Consider the following 20592-nt stretch of genomic DNA (forward strand, 5'->3'; position numbering starts at 1 on the left):
AGGTACATATATTCTCTCTTGTTTCTTGCTTCAAATATTCATGTTTTGTGGTCAAAGTGAGTTAGGGTACCTCTTGAATTGGCAATATTCTGACTGTCCGCACAGTGCACCATGCCTACTGCCTCACTCTTCTGCTCATCTCTGCACAATTGTTTAAACAAAATGGAGAACATCACTTTGTCTGAACTTAGCTGCTTAGAGTCTGACCACGTGTCTATGAATGACAGTGAAAGCACAAAAGGTCTCTGGTTTCAAAAACAATGTAGCAGCAGTTGAATTTGCAAATAGAGTCTCTCTAAATAAGGAGGATTAGTTGACTGTATTTATTTTTGTCTTTCTTTAGATGCCCTAGATGAGGAATGCAGTTCTTTGTCAGTAGTGATTACCAGTACAGGTTTGTTGAATAAATAAATCAGCAGTCTCAGAATTAAAGATCAAGAGTTATGTTTATTTCTCCTCCTTTTGCACCCTCCCTTTCAGTGTGTGCAAAGGCAGATACGGAGGTGCTGAGAATAAAAACTCCAGGGTCAGTGGTCTTGACTGGTGTTTTCACTCTACCACATATCCACCTGGATGGCAGTGAGGCTCAGTCCTCTCCTTTACAAAATAAGGGATGATAGTACTGATCTTGGGAGTTGCCACAGGGACTCAGTTAATGTTAAAAATAATTTAGAAAATGGCTGGCACATAGTGTTATGTACATCTTTGATTACAGTAGCAATGTTCTGAACACCTTTTTCTGAATGCCAGATGAAAAAATGTGGCACATGCACCTGGAGTTTGTTGGCAGTGGCTTAGAGGCCCTGGCTTGTTCATTGTCTCTATCTGTCTCATTTTCTTCTCTCTCGAGCCTCCTCTCTCTCTCTCTCAAATAAATAAATAAAATATAAAAAAGAAATTACCTAAAACTATTTCAATGCATTTGTTCATGAATTTTAATGGTAATCAATATATAAACATACTGAAAATTGATTGTATTTCCATCTTTTGTCCCCTGTCTGCTGCCCCCTTTCCACTGAGGACTCTCCTCAGTGGGACATTGAAAACACTGAGGGGTCATGAATGAATCCGTAGTTTTGTTGGGGAAGGCAATGGCTCACGGTACACCTGCTGCCTCATCCTGTGGTTCTTGACTTTGTTCTGGTCCCTGTTCTGTAATGTTCCCTGGGCCTGGGAGGGCATGTTAGACATCTCCGTTAGTGTTTTACTCTCAGCAGCTTCCTACTTTTCACTTTGATGAGTATTGAATCTACTCAGTGTCTAATGCATTTTAAAAATTGTCTTCATAGGTTTTTACTTTTTGTCTTTATTGGAGATCAAAAGTATGTGCTTAGCCTTCTCTTAAGTTCAGTGGGAAAATACAGTGAAAACTATACTGAGAAGTATATAATAAAAGAATGTAAAATTCTTTTGGGCAGAGTCTTACTATAGCCTTACTATAGCCTACTGTGAACTAGAACTCTCTCTGTAGCCCAGGACAGCCTTGAACTCACACCGACTTCTACTTTAACCACCCAAATGAGTGCTAGGATTATAGGTTTGAGCCATCTCACCCAAAGAGAAATGAAAAATGTCACTATACTGTTTTGTACACAAGTCTGACAGGCTTTTAAAATGGGACGTAGTTGCCTGGGTCAGTTCTAGCCATAGTCTGAAACACGGACCTTAAAGTTCTCCCAGAACATGGGTAGGTAGCAATTTTGTTATGACTTCCTCAGACTTAATGTCTTTGAATGACGTGACGCAGCTCACTGCTGCACCTCCAGGAAGGAAGGGTTTAGGGTAGAACTGTATACATTTCTTCTCTTTCCCACCATCTGCAGGTTGTAACTGCAGATAGAAACGAGGCCCCTGAGTTCATGCTGACAATGGGGGGAAAGTAAGAAATGACAGGCTGTCAGGCTCCTTGAAAAGGTACAATGTAGCAGAACCGGAAATAAAGAGTGTTGCTTTGCAGAAAGGGCTTGGTGGCATTCAGATATTACCTACTTCTGCCTTAATGATTCCATTTAAGCTGTCATTTTCTACATTTACCTTGCAGCATTCAAAAGCAACTACACTTATGTGTTCACAGCCAACGCACTGCCAGCATTACAAAATGAGAGACAGAAAAAAGGAGAAAAAATGGTATGTGATGTATTTTAAAAACAGTTTCCTTATAGAAAATTAACAGTAATTTTGAGACCACTCTTACAGAAAAATCAAGTTTATTCAGAGATTTAAAAAAATATGCTAGCACTGGACTAAAAAGAAAGGAAGACATGTGTCCATGAGAGTGGGGTGAGGGAGGAAGAGAGAGGGATAGAAAGAGAAGGAGGCTGAACTCATTTTCTTGTGTGTGTGTTTTTTTTTCTTACTCCTGTCAAGCCCTTCAGTTTTGACTGCAAGAAAGTTGGGAATGACGTCATTTGCTTTTACTCATAGTTTGATTGCTCTTGACTTTTAGAGGGAAAAGTGTAGGGCTGCCTTTATCTCCTAAGAGTATACTCAGCTTCCTCTAGAATGAGGATATCAGGGGCTGTGTTTTCCAAAGGCACAAGAAAAGTACCAAGGACTTTCTCAGCCTTTCTTGAGAATCTGACAGTGTCTTATACTCTAGAAATGACATTGGCACTGAGTGTGGTGACTTTGTGACTGCTGGACAGATATTCATAATGAAATGTTCCAATTTCATTCTTGAATCATCTTAATTTCTTAAGTTCTTGGCTTACTCCAAACCATACTCCCTGTGACCTCCTGAGCTGAGTGAGGATCACTTCATCCTTGGTGTTCTCATCACCTGATGGCAGCCCTGCTCATTGAATGCCATCCCTGAGCTTTGGGTTATCTGCATGTTGTTGTACCAATGTAGATTTTCTTGTGTCTCTAATTAATTCAGCCTTATGAATTCTAAGTTGTACTTGGAGCCATGGGGGTAGAGTATGTTGCAGGGAACACCCATTTTTAGTAACTCCTGGATGCATGTTTACTTCTGGTGAGGTTGAATTCCAGATCCATGTAGCGTGCGGGCCTATGTCTGTTTCTTTGTCCAAACTCCTTCTGTCTATTTTAATCAATGAAGCAACTCTATCTACTTAAAGTGGTAAATCCTTTCAAACCCACAATGCTAGTGTATAAATTGGCGATATGAATTGGATACCCTGATCATTATGAGGTGCCAAGAAGGGTGGAGATTTAATACAACTATGGTGTTTGGAGTCAAGCCTTTGGTAAGGAAGTAGGATTCTTTAAACTTTAATTTTTTATTGACACCTTCCATAATTTTAGACAATAAACCATGACAATACCCTCCCCCACTTTTCCCTCCTCAATCCCACTCTCCATCATATCCTCTCCTCCTCTCAATTAGTTTCTCTTTTATTTTGATGTCATCATCTTTTCCTCCTATCATGAGGGTCTATGTAAGTAATGCCAGGCACTATAAGCTCATGGATATTCAGGCCATTTTGTATCTGGAAGAGTGCATTGTAAGAAGTCCTACCATTCCTTTGGCTCTTACATTTTTTCTGCCATCTCTTCCACAATGGACCTTGAACCTTAGAAGGTGTGATAGAGATGTTTCAATGCTGAGCATTCCTCTCTCACTGCTTGTCAGCACCATGGTGCCTTTTGAGTCATCCTAGAGGTCTTTGCCATCTCAAAAGAGAAGCTTTAACCAAAAGTGAGAGTAGCATTATTATATGGATGTGAACATTAAAATAAATGCTTACAGAGAAGTTTAGTGAGCATAATATATGCATTTAGACAGACACCAGCAGGCATTACAACCCTAGAGCTCAGGACCTCCCCTGTCATAGACTTTCAGTACCAGGCATGTATTCCATACCATGAAGTGGGCTTCCAGTCTAATTACAGTGGTTGTTTTCACCCATAACAGACATGCCACTGTTGCACCCATTGGCTCATTTGACCTGGATGACCAAACTTAAGACTGCAGTGTCCACTGTTGTTACTCTTGACTTCTCTCTCTCATATACAGCTACATGCAGTGTAGTTTTTTCCAGTTTTCTGTCAGCTGGTGTACATGGAGGAGGTTTTCAGCTCAGCTCCAGCAAGATTTCTCAGTGACCTTGCAGCCCAAGCATGTGGAATCTTTAGCAACAGGGTCTTACCATCTATTTCTGGTGGGAAATCCAGAGCCCCAATGGCCTGTAATGTTTTGAGGATATCAGGGGCCTCCCTAGCCAACTGCTTACTGGCACATATCCCATCCCTGGGACTGAAGTTTATCTACTAACAATCTAGGGCTTCTGGGTGTGCCATTGTTTGAAAATAGGTTTCTATTCAGCTTCTTCATTCCCTTTTAGATTTTGATTAACCCTCCCCCACCCTTCTTTTACTCAATCCCTTCCTTTGATCTCACTTAGGCCTTTCCGTCCACAGTAATCTGTTCATCTACTTACATATATGCAATACCATCTCCTTAAGTCTTCCCCTCTCTTTCCTCCTTTATAGCCCCTTTGTAGGTTACTGGCCTGTGCTACCAACTTTTATTCCAAGTCACATAAAAGTCTAAAAATTTTAGCTAGGATCCACATATGAGATAGAACATGCAATGCTTGGCTTTCTGGGCCTGGGTTACCTCACTAAGTATAATCCTTTTCAGATCTATCCATTTCCCTACAAATTGCATTTTATTTACTGCTGAATAGAACTCCATTGTTATAAATGTACCACATCTTCACTATTCACTCATCATTTGAGAGACATCTAGGCTGGTTTCATTCCCTAGCTACTGTGAATAGAACAGCAATAAACATAGATGTGCAAGTATCTCTAAAGTAGGGACACAAGTCCTTAGGATATATGCCTCAGAGTGGTATAGCTGGGTCATATGGTTTTGGTATGTTATATTCTCATTATCATTTGATTTTATAAATTTTTATGTCCTTCTTGATTTCTTCATTGACCCATTCATCATTTAGTAGTATACTGTTTATTTTCCATGATTTTGTTTCTGCTCTATAGCCTTTCTTGCTTTTTAGTTTAAGCCCACTGTGATCAAATACAGTGTACGTATTTCAGTTTTCCTGTATTTGTTAAGATTTTTATTTGTGTCCTATTTGTGGTCTGTTTTAGAGAATGTTCCATGTACTGCCGAAAATAATGTGTACGCTATAACATTTGGATAAAATAATCTGTATATATTTGTTAGGTCAATTTGTTCTATGAGCTCATTTAATCAAGATGCTTCTCTGTTTATTATTTGCCAGGCTGACCTGTCAATTGGTGAGAGTAGGGTATTGAAGTCACTCACTACAACTCTTTGGTGTTAGCTTAATTAAGGTGTGACCTTAATTCTAACACTGATGAAATTGGGAGCACCCATGTTAGGTGCTTATTTGTTTATATATATATGTGTGTGTGTGTGTGTGTGTGTGTGTGTTTTAGGTTTTTCGAGGTAGGGTCTCACTCTAGTCCAGGCTGATCTGAAATTAACTCTGTCATCTTAGGGTGGCCTTGAACTCATGGCAATCCTCCTACCTCTGCCTCCCGAGTGCTGGGATTAAAGGCATGCACCACCATGCCCGGCTTTTTGTTTATAATTATAATGTCCTCCTGTTGGAATATTTCTTTTATTAATATAAAGTGACCCTCTTTATCTTTCCTAACTAATGTTGGTTCAAAGTCTATCCTGTCATATATCAGGAAAGCAGCAGCTGCTTGCTTTCTAAGGCCATTTGCTTGACATACTGTTTTCCATCCTTCCACCCAAAGACAGTGTTTATATTTTGTGGAAAAGTGAGCTTCTCAGAGGCAACAAATAAATGGATTCCACTTTCTAATCCAGTCTGCAAGCCTGTGACTTTTTGTTGGGGCATGGAGGCCATGGATATTATGAATTATTATTGAAATATATGTACTTATTCTCGCAATTCTTCTTGTTTTGTAGTTCTTCCTGTTTTGTCTTTACTCTCTTTACTAATAATTATTTGAGTATGGTTTATTTTTACTTGTTTCCATATATGTGTGCTTTTCTTTCTTTTTAGCATGAAGGATCCTTTCAAAACTTTTCTGTACAGCTGGTTTAGCAATCATATATTCCTTTAACCTATTTTTGTTGTGGAATGTTCTTATTTCTCTATCAATTTGGATGGATAGCTTTGCTGGATAAAGTAATCTTGGTTGACATTTGTTATCTTTCAGAACTCCTGGCTTTTAGTTTGTGTTGAGTAATCTGCTGTTATCCTGATGGGCTTGCCTTTGTATATGACTTGATTTTTCCTCTCTAACTGCTTTCAGAATATTTTCTTAGATTTGTGTGCTTTATATTTGAATTATGTCAGTGAGAGTTTCTTTCCTGATTTTGTCTATTTGGCATCCTAAGGGCTTCCTGTATCTATATTGACGTTAATTTCCCTGTTTGAATTTTCTCCAGTGATTTTTGTTGAAAATACCTATTATGCCTTTGGAGAAAAATTCTCCTTCTACTATGCCCTGGATTCTTGTGTTTGATCTCTTTGTAGTATCCTGAATGTCTTGAATTCCACACATGCCTTACTATAAATTTGTCTTTCTCTTTGGTGGACTATAGTAGATCTTCCACTTGGGCTTCTAGATTACATAGTCTATCCTCTCCCTGATCCATTATACTGGTGAGATATTCTATACAGTTTTCTGTTTGACTTACTCTGTTTTTCAATTCTAGTATTTCTGATTGGTACTTTTTCATTATTTCTATTTCCTTAATCATGTCTTATATTGACTTCCTTATTTCATTAAGTTGGTTTCCTGTGTTCTCTTGGAATTCCTTCAGTAGTTTGTTTTCTTCTTTGATTCCTTTGACTTCTTTGATTTCTTTGAGCACAGATACAATTTTTTTGAAACTTTTGTCAGGCATTTCATCTAAAACAGTCTTATTTGAAGTCATTTCTGATGGATTTCTAATTTTTGTCGGAATTGTATTATCTTTATATTTGTGTTTCTTATAATGTAGAGGTTTTTGCATCTTTAGTTAATTTGATGTTTGGGTTTTCTAATTATCTTCAGTGTTATAAGCTGTATAAATCTGACTTTATATATCTTCAGGGTAGGAGTTTAAGGTGCCATGGTAGCTTTTATACTCTCAGAGTAACGGAAGAAGTGACCATAAGTGTTGAATTTGCCTCCTATTCAAGTATTCTAGTAGGCTGGGTGGAACAAATTACTGGTAAATTCTAAAATTTTACCGAGCGATATAAACATTCAATCAAAACCCACACAGAGTATTTATGCAAGAGTAGGGATTAAAAGAAACAGATAATCATATAAAGTCAAAGTCCCTTAGATTGCCCTACACCCTTGATCCTTTCAACTGGGAGGCTGAGACGGCTGGTCTGGAATATGTTCTGTGTCAAAATGAGGCCGAGTGAGAACCTGTCCCAATAATGATGGAAGAAAACAACAAAGGCCTTATAAATCAAGAAAGTCAAAGGCAACAATAGGTATCACCAAAATACAGCTTATTTGAGAATGGTAAAGCTGACCAAGAACATATCAATCAAACCTAACACATTACCTGCCCTGACATAGAAGGTGAGATTAGCACTTCTAGTGCAGGCCTATGTTCCTGGTTTCATGAAAGCAAGCCCTGTTACCTTTGGGAATGGTTTTCAGTCTCACTAGTGCTGAGAGTACCCCCTTGATCCTCCTCTGTTGCACTGTAGCCTCCATTAGGCTGCTTGAATCACTGGATCTGGTGTTCTGATTGGCCTGCTAGATGCTGTGTGGCTGGGGTGGGGGTGGGTAAATGCCTTAGTGGTTTGCAGCACTGGAGGAAGGGGACGGGAGGCTGTACAGGGTATCTGAAGTTATACTGGATCTGCTCATTTGCTCCAGTTTGTGATCTCTTTCATCAGCTGCTCACCTGGTCCCTGCTTTCTTCCACTTTGGGTTTCTTAACTTCGCAATGAAGCTGAAGATAGTGGAAAACCCCTTTGCCTCGCTTCTCCTCCTGTACTCTGAACTGCACTGGGCTGTGTGGTGTGCAGTTCAGGGCCACTGGTGCTGTGGTGTGAGCCACTTTTGTCCTTCCTGCTTGTAGAAGTTCTGAGTCTCTCCTGTTTCTTTTCTGTGGTTGAGAATTCCTTACACACCTTCACACTTTTTGAGAGATGAGTGTATTTTGTTGTTTTTCTGCTTATCCCCCCCCCACACACACACTTCCAGCCTTCTTTGACATGGCTACTACCCTACCATCATACCAGGACCACCCCATTTTAATCTTTTTATTGACAACCTCCATAAATAAAGACAATAAATCATGATCATTACCCCTTCCATCAGCCTTCTTTTCTACCTCCCAAATCCCCCCTCTTCTGAATTTCTTCTTCTAACTACTTTCTCTTCTATTTTGATGTCTTCATTTTTTCCTCCTATTATTCAGGTCTTGTGTAGGTAACAGCACAAGGCTCTGTGAGGTCATGAATACCAAGGCCACTTTATGTCTGGAAGACAGTATTGGGAGCAGTCATCGCCTTCCTTTTGCTTATATTCTTTCTGCCTCCTCTTTAGAAATGGTGTGTGATCCTTGAAAGTTGTGATAAAGATATCTTACTTAGTGCTAAGCACTTTGGTGAGTTTTGAGTCACCACCATCTGAAAAGAGAAGCTTCTTTAACCAAAACTGAGTGTAGCATTAATATCTGGGCATAAACATAAGTATTTAAAGGACAGGTTGGTAGGTTTAAAACATTTATTGCAATTAAGATTTGATGTGATCTTTAGGGTGGGGCCCTTGTGCTTATCTCTTGGAGTTTGTAAGGGAGGGAAAGACACTAGGTAAGGCTAGTATACACACAGCATCCTCTCTGTTGCTTTGTGTGATGCCCTGTACCAACTCAAAACCCTACCAGCAAGATATCCATCATCAGATGTGGCCTTGCAGCCTGGAACCAGACCAGTGGGTCTAAATATACTTCTTTTTCATGTAATGTGCCTGACTGTGGCATTGTGTTACTAATATGAATTATTATTAAAAAAATCAGTAAGTTAAAAAGGAGATATAAAGGGAAGAGAAAGGAAGGGAGGAGGGTACTTAATAGGTTGGTATTGTATATATGTAAGTAGAATGATTGAAATGGGGAGGTAATATGATAGAGAATGGAATTTCAAAGGGGAAAGTGCGGAGGGGGTGTGTATTACCATGGAATAATTTTTATAATCATGGAAAATGTTAATAAAAATTGTGAAAAGAAAAAAAAATTCAGTATGAGTTAGCTGTTCAGATCAGGAATTCATGGCTTCCTGGAAAGAATTCTGACTTATAACTAAGCAGACTTGGCCTGTCTGCCTCTGATTGTCTAGTGTAAGTTTCTTCCATGGGATAACAATAAAGTCATCTTTATGACTCCATAGAGTCCATGTACATATAGTGGGACTTCATAAATCTCTTTTTAATAACAGATGCAATAACATATTAATGAACAAAGCCATCATCTCTGAGCAATTCCCTTGACTCCTTCAAGTCTCACGTGATCATGGGGATGATTCTTAGTGTACTTTTCATCTGAACATGTAAGTCAACATGCAGATGCTCTTAAGAGAGACCATGTTCAAACTTTTATTATCATTTTGAAGAATGGATACTTTAAGAGAGAAGAAAATTATATTTGCTGAAATAGCTGACAGGCAGATGTTATTTATTTACATTATTGCAAAGAAATTTGATTTTCCACAAGGTGAAGTGAACTTGGGATATCCGGGCTGTGGTTTTGTTATGGATTTTAATTATTTTTCTCACTTAACTGATGGGGGTAGGTTTTGTGTTCATTTGCTTTATGTTCAAGTACCACAGAGTCTTGAATACATAGGGTTTTCAGTCATTTTTTGAATGAATGCATTAGCAAAGACATGAAAATAACAATTTGAGAAACACACATAAGGAGAATGGAGCTAGGGATATATGGGGAGGGCCATGGATATTTCTACCCCTTTTCCCAGACAATCTTTCACATGGATCAGAAGAGTGAGAATGAGAAGGGGCAAACTGCATATGGCTGCTCAGTGCGTCGGCTAGGCCCTGTCTCTAACCTCTTCTTGGAACTTAAGAGGTATGCAGCTCCCTTTAAATCCACTTTCTCCATTTACATTCATTTGTCTTTTTGGTAAGAACTTGAAGACAGAATTGCCTTGGAAGTATTAACAATTGAATTCAGATTCCTTTGGCTTTATTGAGGAACAAATTCAGATCAGAGAATTCAGTAAGTGTTTATGGCAAGATTTTCCAAAGTTATGATATAATAATAAAAATTAAATATATCAGAGAACACTCAACACCTACCACACCAGATATCCAGAGACACAGAGGCTCCCAAGACCTCATCACTAAGGCAGACCTAAAATGAACCCAACATGGCTTGGGGAAATTTGCAGAAGAGGGGCAGAAAGAATGTCAGAGCCACACACTGGGTCATAATACACACAGACATTGCCTCCTACCTATAACTGATGGATAACCCCACAATGTACTACCCATATTCCCCAATGAGGAGGGTCCCTGCAGAGGGGTGAGGACAGGGAGAAGGCTAATGCTGGTACCAACTTGACTATATACATTTAGTACAAAACTAATAAAAAATTTTAAAAATAAAATACATATATTCCTGAAGGGGATCAAAATTTTTTTGCCAAGCTTGAAAAGGATTATTTCAGTTACCTTATTGCTGGGACAAAACACCTTGCCAAAAGCAGCATACAGAAAGAAAGAGTTTAGTTTGCCTTATAGTCTCCAAAGGAAGTCTCATCATAAGAGGGGAATCATGGCACAGCAGAGACTAGGCATTGTATCTTCCTACATCAGCTGGGAAGTAGCAGCAAGACTAAGCACACTCTGGCAAAGAGTAAGTAGAGGTTGGACTAGAACATCCAAGGGTCTGCTCCAAGCAACATACCTCCTCCACCAGCTGGAATTGAGTATAAGGCTTAATCACAAATAAATAAGGTTATATGGTAGAGTTTGCAATGAGGCTACTACAAATGGCTTAAATATAAGTTATCACATTGAGTGTCTGAAGATGTAACTTAGTGGTATATCACTTGTCTTTTATGAGTGAATACTGGGTTCACTCCTCAGCATTGAAGAAAAAAAAATCAAACTAAGCTAAACAAAAAATTAAATACATAGAACTTGTCAATTTTTTGAGTTTTGTCTTCCAAAATCCTATGTGCATCTCCACGGTTCTCAGTAATTCTCCATAAAACTTCCTTGTCTAGCAGACAGTTTTGACAGATGAGCAACCCATTCAAAGTTCTTTGGGGGAAATTTATTATGAGCTGCTTCCTAGTATTCATTCACATTGAAAGAAAAACAAGCCCAAGCCTCAAAATGAACAAGAATGGAATATTTAATTTTTGATGCTTTTATTCCATTCAAGAACTCACATGACATTATTCACTCCAGGGACCAAAATGTTAAACCTCCACCTCCACCCCCACCACCAAAACAAGGACAAATTCAATATAGTTTGTGTGCAAAGACCTTTGCTAGAAAGTCACATCCTTGCAAAGTGATATGTTTAATTACTGAGAAGGTGGGGACAACAGCTCTAAACTCTATGCTGGATCATTTCTCATAAGCCACATCTCTATTATTCTCAGCTGAATAAAACCATTAATTAGTGAAGAACTGTGTTTTGAATGCAGTCTGCAAGCACCACAGGTATCAGATCAGACTAATGCAGGCTGATCTAAATGCAACATTATGCTTCCCAGAGCCATAGTGGATCATTTGGTTGGTATCAAATTTAGACTTTTATTTTGTGCATGGCTGAAAGGAAATTTCAGCTAAATGTGGCAGAAATTCTGGTGGTTCAGCTTGCTATAGGTGTTTAACTATCAGGCATGCTCTTGAGGGATAGTGCTACCGGCTGGCCTGGCCAGGGTTTATAGGTGGGGAGAAACCAATGTGGGGGGAGGATAGCTTAGAAGAGTGGAATAGTATCAAAATCTGGACCAGCTCCAAAGAAAGTCTCATCTCTCATTTCAAACCTTTGGTTCATGCTGTCAGTCTCTCCCCAGAAAGCATCATTGCTTTGCCGCCCTCGGCAGGAATTGATGGGCATCCGCCACGTTTCCCCTGGCTCACTGCATCTCGGATGGACTTCTTCATTAAAGACCATGCCATGGTTCTGCAGGCTTAATAGGCATAAATATAGCTACTCTAAGAGGGAAGCACTTTCCTGTCCACGAAGATATTACATCCAAGAGACAAAAGAAAAACCTGCTAATTGAGAATCGCACTTCAGTTTAATTACACAGATGCTAAAATAATGTAACTGAAGCACCTTCAAAATATAATCATCCACCATGCAATGCTGGAAAGCATCCTTTATCTTTTTGCCTTTAATGTACATGATCAAGAAAGAGCCAACAAAAGAATCATTCCTGGGTAATTTGGGAAACTGGGGCATGTTGGGGTTTGAAAGATGTTTCAGAAAGCATCTTGCATTTGGAGGGGATCATCAAAGGTATTTTTGTGGGCAGCTATACATGAAATCCTTCTCTTTTAGTTCTGTGCTCTTCAAAAGCACCTGGGATTAAAATAAATAATAAAATTTATGGTACTTTGAAACTCTGTCCAATTTTCCCCTCCAGTACCATAAAGAGTAAGAACAGCTGCATGTTTGAAAAGAAAGACATACAGATTGTACAGTGAGACTTAAAGAAGCTCTGAAAGCTCCCCTGACGGGCTAAATATTCTTCCATACTTCACTTCTCTACCTTTAAGACACACTCACATAGTTTTATTAATACCATGCTGTGTTCTTTTTTATCGTTTATTTGCAAGGAGAGAGAGAGAGAGAGAGAGAGAGAGAGAGAGAGAGAGAGAGAGAGAGAGAGAGACCTCTTCCAACTATGAAACCTTCAGATATATGTACCACTTCATGCATCTGGATTTCCATGAATGTTGGGGAATCAAACCCGGGCCATCAGAATTCTGCAGACAAGTGCTTTTTAACCTACTAAGCCTTCTCTCCAGCCTCCAGGCTGTATTCCTATGTACTTTTTTTTCAAAAAAATCTTTCTCAGACAGTGCTAGTTCTTAAAACACTTCTTATAGCTTTCTTTTGTGCCCGTGAATAGTGCTTACTAAGGTTTATAGGAAATATTGGTTGACTGCTGCTCATATCTTCTCTTCATGTTTAAGTGTGTGAAGTGTGTACTACAGTTAATCGGAGAGGGATACTCAGAAAGAAAGTATGATTTGACAGGGGGAGGGCTTATAAAATTTTCTTCCATATAGCACTCTAGAGATGGTACTACATGCACTTCAAAGATGGAGTTCTAGCTTTCTAGAGATACAGAAACTTTTTAACTACTGGAGAAGGAGGAATGCAGTTATGAGGGGGTAGAGGAGGGAAGAAAAAAATGGAAACCACAAGGTTGCTAAGGGAAAGGGTTAAATGGGGCACCTCCTGTTCCCTGGCATCACTGGGATACTGTGTGGGGCATGTGGTAGAGGAGGCGTGGTGCATGGGCTAGATTCCTGATGAATGAAGTGTTTCCTGTCAGAAGGGAAGTAGGGTGCTTCGTCTTTGTTGCCAGTTAGGAGGACGGTGCATACAGCACACCTGTGGGTATCTCGATGACAGTATGGACAGTGACAGTTTAGAAAAGGTGGAAGATCTGAATATGGGGGACACCATGGCACAGGTTGGTGCCCAGGTGGACTAAAGGAAAAGCAAGGAGAAAGTCAGCTGCCTTGGGTTTTCTCCCTGTGTGCTGGCTGCTGTGAACTGCTCTGCTCCTCCACACCCTCCATCCATACCCTGATGGGCCGAAGCCTCCAAAACCATATGTCAGAAAAAAAAAAAAAAACATCCTCCCTTAAGTTCCTTTCTTGGGTATTTTGCCACATTGGCAGTAAAGCTGATGAACCTAGACAGCGAGGCGTGAAACTTGGCCTGTCAAGTCTGAGAACTTCACCCTGACCTGGATCCTACCTCACAGTGGTTATGGGGCTTGGAAAGCTTCCCCACTGGCTTACCCGCAGGTTCTTCCTTCATAAAGTAGCCCCTAAGAGAATCCACTGACCGGAGTAGCCAAAATAATTGAATGTTAGAAAAATGCCTAGCCCTCTGTGCACACTCAAAACGTCAGCTGACCTTGTACCTTAGGCCGAGGTTACTTACTCTAGCCAAGGTTGGTGTGCGTTACCAATTCATGCATACATTTCAACTACCATATATGAGAACACACAGAAGGTGGGCTGCAGCTCCAAGAACCTGGGAGAAGTAAAACCAGTCTGCAAATCTGGGGAAACTTGGATCTTAAATTCTTTCCTTCACAGCTGTATCTAGACATCCTTGTGCTTTGAGAGAAAGCAAAAGCACCTTAGCAGAGAAATAGGGTTAAAGTACCTCTGGCTAGCTTAAAGTTTGGACAGTGCAGTTTGCTTGTGCTGACATCTGGATATGGATGTTTTTCCTTTCTCTTCTAGATGGGACCTTGCTCATTACTTCATGGTGAGATTCTGATAGAAATCAGAGCCTCTACTAGTAAACCTGGACCTGCCCCAGCATGCTGCCTAGATAATAACATTTTAAATCTGTTTTTTTTTTTCTTGGATGATATTCTGTGAGTTTTTAGTGGAGGAGGAAGAAAGAAGAGCACTTAGCTGATTTACCAGACATCTTGAATAGTTTTTAGTGTTATTTAACTTTGCTATTGATAAAATTGATGTCCAAGAAGTCTCTCAGGCAAGGAATGCATTTATGTGATCAGTCTTTTAAAAAATTAATTTTTATTGACAAGTTTCATAATTATAGACAATAAGCCATTTTCAACATCTAGTAATTTGTCCAGAGGAGAAGCAGACTGTCCTGGGCTCTGGTCTTAGTTCTTGCATTGCCCTGCTCAAGGAAGGTATGTTCTGTGTCCTTGAGTGTCTCTTGTTTCAAGTCATCATAATTGCTTTGTCTTACTTTATGGGTTATTTTGAGAATAACATCATATCATTTTCATGCAAAGGAACTAGGATCTGAAAGTTTTGAGCCAGAATAAAGCATCTACTGTCACTGATATAACGAAGAGCATGCTTTATACTTAAATGAGCATGAAAGCTTGTGAGTCACCCAGATACCTTCACACATTTGAGCACCCTTCTTCTTATCAGTGAGCCTTTTAGATGGTTGAACTTGAGACTAGGTTTATACCATCAACTTTCTGAAATTTGTCATTTACAAGCTATGTGAGTGAGTCACAGAGGTCCATGTGTTAACTCTTGTGTCATTTCAAATAACATCAAGGCATATGCGAAGGGCTCAGAGAGGAAGCTGCTGTTTGTCAGGACTTCCTGTTGAGATGAAGCAGAGGGGGTGGAGAGAAAAAAGACAGGAGGTATGGCTGGAGAAGGCCAGATCAAGATCACTAAGCACTGAGACTCTTGTGCATAATGGAGAAATTTGCAGGATTTAAAACAGGACCGTGGCCAGAGTTTCAGAAACACACCTGGATGGCAGGGAGAAGGTAGGGTGAGGGAATGAGGTTTCTCTTTCGTTCACATAGCAGGCAGCCTGATGAAGACCATTGAGTCCTAGGGGCATGAAGTACGGGAGAGGGAGTCAGCGCTGACAGACTGGGCGATGGAGGGCTTCTCATTTACAAACAATAAAACAGGGAAAAATGTACAAAATGTTAAAGGTAAAGAAGAATTTATTATTTTTTTTCATTTTTATTCTTCATTTTAGTCTCCTATATTAATAAATCAACTTAAAACTGATTAATGTAGACAAAGCCCAGGAGAGAGGCGGGTGGTCCTTATGCTATCCTGTCTACAGTGATCCAAGCTAAATGAAGAAAATAGGTTTTTCCTGAAATTCAGAGAACTTGCTCCCTTAAGTAACCCACCCCTGTTCTAGCCCTTGTCAGCTTTCTTTCTGTGAGCCTCTCACAGACCACAAGGCCAAGGCCAGCAACAAAGGTGAAGAGAGAAAGGTTTTCTCAAAGAAAGAAGGCCTTGAGGGTTTGCATGCAAAGAGATGGATTTCGAACCTCACCCCTGGGAGTCAAAAGAGAGTTATAAGAATAATCTTGTCTACCCCTGAAAGATCTTCATTGGGAACATTTTTAAAAATATTTTATTTATTTATTTATTTGAGAGAGAGAATGAGGCAGATAGAAAGAGAGAAAATGGACATACCACTGCTCTGCCCTCTGCAAACAAACTCCAGATGCAAGCACTACCTTGCACATCTGGCTTATGTGGGAACTGGGGAATTGAACTAGGTCCTTGGGCTTCGCAGGCAAGTGCCTTAACCACTAAGCAATCTCTCCAGCCCCCAGGAACATTTTTAAAAATATGTTATGCATTTTGGAGGTAATCATTTATGTTCTATTGATATGTGTCCATCTGCCACTTAATTATTCACAAAAGTTAGAGCTTTACGTGAGGGTGAGTGAGGACACTTTCCTGACCTCTGTCTCACATTAAGTGGATTGTTCTGGCATTCTCTAAAGCTTTCCATGTCCAAGTTTGCACTCATCCACTCTGTGTCTTTTCAGGTATCAAGGCTGTCTCACCCTGATTACTTTGCTATCATAAAGTAACATAGACTGAGTTGCTTGTAAAGAATAAACTTATTCTTTGCTGGGCATGGTGGTGCACGCCTTTAATCTCAGCACTCGGGAGACAGAGGTAGGAGGATCGCTGTGAGTTCAAGGCTACCCTGAGACTACAGAGTTAATTCCAGGTCAGCCTGGACCAGAGTGAGACCCTCCTCCAAAAAAACAAAACAAAAAAAACCCCAAAAAACAACAACAACAAAAAAAAAAACGAGAGAGAGAATAAACTTATTTAATCATAGTTCTGGAAACTGGGAAGTACAAAGTCAGGCCACCATTAAACTCAGCTTTTTCCTTGTTCATGGATCTAGCCTCTCACTGCATTTTCACGCAATGGAAAGGACACAGATTTCTTTGAAACTTTTAGGAGCTCACGTGTCCTGAGTGATCTACCTTCATGATTATTCTACTTTTCTTCTCATTGCTGGTACAAAATACCTGACCAGAAGCAGCTTATGGGAGAAAGGGTTTATTTCAGGCTTACAGCTTCAAGGGAAAGCTTCATCATGATTTGGAAAGCGTGGCTAAGCTGGAAGCTGTCAAGTCTCTGGGTGGAAGTCATCTAAGTAAAGGGCTAAAATAAACCTCAAGGTCTGTTCCCCAGTGATGCACCTCCCCTAGCACAGCTTTACCTGCCACCATCTGGGGAGCCAAACGTTCAGTGAGCCCACAGGGGAAACTTCATTCAAATGACCACAATGGTCTTATGTCCTCATGAAGACCTCATCTCCTAAGACTGTCACTTTGGAGGTTGCAACATCTAAGAATTTAAGAGGGACACATTCATTTTGTGGAAAAGCACTTTAAAGTGTCACCAACAGCTACCATGCTGGCTGCATTGACCTCAGCTGATAGCTCTATTTGTCTGGGTCAGGGCTTGTGTGAAGTTGAAGAAGTAGGACCTTGTTGGTCCCTACCTGCCTCACTCTATGCTTCTCTACCACAGGCTTCTGCTGCCATGTTGTTCACAACTGTTACCCAGGGCCATGGAATAAGCCCTTAGGAATCATTAGTTAATAGAAATAATTCCTCACAGAAAACTTAATGGTGATGGGGGAACAAGAGAGAATGATGAGGTGTGTTAATATAGCCACAATACGTCACATACATTTATGAAATTTTCATTAATGATAATAATGTTTAAAAGAAGTAATTCCTCCCTCTGTATGGGTACTGGGGAATTGAATACAGGTTGACAGGCTTTGTAAGCAAGTGCCTTTAACTGCTGATCTATCTCCCAAGCTCCTGAAATCATGATGTATTTTTTATTAAGAACTGATTAATATTGGCTTATAGAGCAAACACCGTTTTTCCTCAACAGGTTAACAAATGGTGTCATGGTGACTATTTTACAGGTCACTGTCCTAACACAGGGAGAAAAGCCTTTGGTTGTGCCATATGCTTTCTTTAGTAGTGTAAATATTCCCTCTGTGGCCAAGTGTATGATTGAATATACAATGCCATGTCAGCAAATATGAAGCAAGGAACAATACTAACAACCAGTCTTCCTGAGGCACCATGTACTGCCTTCTGATTGACCTCAGTCATGTTTATTTCTAAGTCATATTTCAGGACTGTGTGATCAGTGGGAAACTGCTGTTCCCAGCCTTCCAAGGTGTAGGTTGACAGATGCTCTCCTGCTGTGAGTTTGCCTGGTTCCATCATGTATGGTGCTGGTGTTCTGCTGTAGGGTGAGAACCAGAGAGAGAATGGATCACCATGTCTTTACCTATCAAGTTGACCAATACTTCCTCCTGTTCTTCTTTGACCCTAAAAGAGAGAGAGAGAGCTGTATTTGGCTGCCTCAATTGACTAGTGACCAGTTCTTCTTGCTTTTATCTGTATCCATGGAGACACAGGACAACAGGAGGCACAGATCATATGTGTGTTCAGAGAGAGGGTGTGTGCTTGCTGAGCACCCAGAGCAGTTTCTCCCAGTAACCCAATTGTTTATTTCACTTATGATAAAAGTAGCTTGTCTCTGCATATTTCTGAGGAAGACATTGGATTAGAAACAGTATGAGAAGTGTATTGAGGATAAAGGGAACCTAAATGTGAACCACTTGCAATTCACCATGAGCAGGATTTACGTCATCCTCAGTCTGTCCCTAATTCTTGTCTAGCTGGACTTCATGTTGCTAAGTCAGTTAACTGTGACTAGAAACTAAACCATTATAGTACCAGTTGAGATCCTTTTATTTTGGGTTACCAAAGAAATCTTTAAGGGGTTTAGGATACCTTTTTATTGAAAGGGACACTTCTCCAATAGATGAGATGCTCTAGGTTAGTCTCTAATTTACTAGGCTATTAACACTAAATATAAAAGGAAAGGGGAAAAAGGGAAACTATTAGTTAGTTAAATCCTTTTAGGACTTGGCTGTCTCTATTTCTTGTCCTGATGATAAAGCCATGCAGTGCCCAAGTCCTGGGACATTACACTAACCAGGCATCTTTGGTGGAAGCTGAGTTGAATGTCAAATTAGCAAAGAACCCTGCCTCCTTCCTGCTCTTGCTGAGTGAAGTACTGTATTTTTCAAGATGTCCTCTGGGAGGCTTCACAACCAACTGCTATTTAGCTCTCAGATGCCCAAGAAGATGGTGCCTTCTTCCCTTCTATCTTCTGGTGATGGAAATCTGATTATTCACCTCCTCCCAGAAAATGGCCCAGTCCAAAATCAAACACAACCTGAGCTATTGAAAATCTAATGAAAAATCCCCAAGAGTTCCAGCAAACTTCACATTAATGCTGACCTCTCCATGCCAAATACATATAAAAAGCATCCTTATTAAGAGGCAGATTTGAGCCATTTGGGGTTGAGAACTCTGCTTTGCTGATTTTAAAAGAAAGAAAGGAAACTGGGCAGCTGCCCTAGTTTCTACCAGGACACGAGGGTATTTACGTAGCTCAGAGCCAGTTGGAGTAATGGTTCTGAGTGCCTGTAATGGGTCTGGAGGTCGGGCAGGGTGGGATCATGGCATGAGCAGAAGAGGGCCCACCTGAAAGGAGTTGCTGTCTTTAGGGGGCTCACACCCCCTCCCTGCTCTGTCCACAGAGCATATGCACAGCTTCCAAAGCTCAAGAGTTTGAATCAATAGCTTAAAGTTTGGAGGCTTTTGAAATCTTCTAAATTGGAGTGAAAACATCTCCCTGGGTATTCTGCAGTGCGGGTAAATGGAAATGAAACATCTGAGTGAAGGCAAAGCAGTCCCCAGACCTTCATCTTATTTCCACTCTGATGTAATCCACAATTAACACTTGCTCCAGACACCCAGCCTATTAGCACAACGATTCCTCAGCTTCCCTGTGTAGGGCAGTGGCTGGGGGCCTTGTGTGTAGCAAAGGCCTCCACCACTTGGAATTCTACCCTGGTAACCCAATGAGAGACGTGCATTACCATTTAATTATAATGACAGAACAGATGTGATAACAAGGTTGTCTTCTCTGGCTGCGTTCCTGATGTCACCACAAGGCTTTCCAGTTGTTGCGCTCTCTCATTTTGTGCCTCCTCATTAATCTGCCTCCTCCAGCTGCTCCCTGCTCTGCCTCCCTGACTGTCTGGCCAGCCTTTGTGCCAGGCAGCCAGCCTCTTTCAGACACAAGCTTCATGGGGCTGGATTTCTCCTTAGATCCTTCAGGCCACCCTGTTCCTCTCACAGCTCCATGACACCATCCATACCAAATTCAAACAAAAGCTATTGCAAACCTACATGATTGAATGGTCCTATCCATTATAGGTCATATTTTTCTCATTCTGTGCACAATATTTCCCACTTTTTATCCCTTATACTCCTCATTGCCTGGAAACTCCCTCTTTGGTCTGTTGTCTTAACTCTCATCCTCCATACAGATGAAATTCACTTAACTTTTCTTAAGGTTAGGGCCCTTTAACTCCAAATTCAGAACAAACTCATGGATTCAGTTGTTCTTCAAAGGTTAAGACTATATGACTTCCTGCAAGGGTCAAACCTGAGGGGCTCATTGATTTGGATGAAGTATGGCATAAATAATGTGTAACACACTGGACTTGAGACTTTGAATATGAGTAGGTGT

Source organism: Jaculus jaculus, chromosome 15, assembly GCF_020740685.1.
Source record: "Jaculus jaculus isolate mJacJac1 chromosome 15, mJacJac1.mat.Y.cur, whole genome shotgun sequence".
Taxonomy (NCBI): Eukaryota; Metazoa; Chordata; class Mammalia; order Rodentia; family Dipodidae; genus Jaculus; species Jaculus jaculus.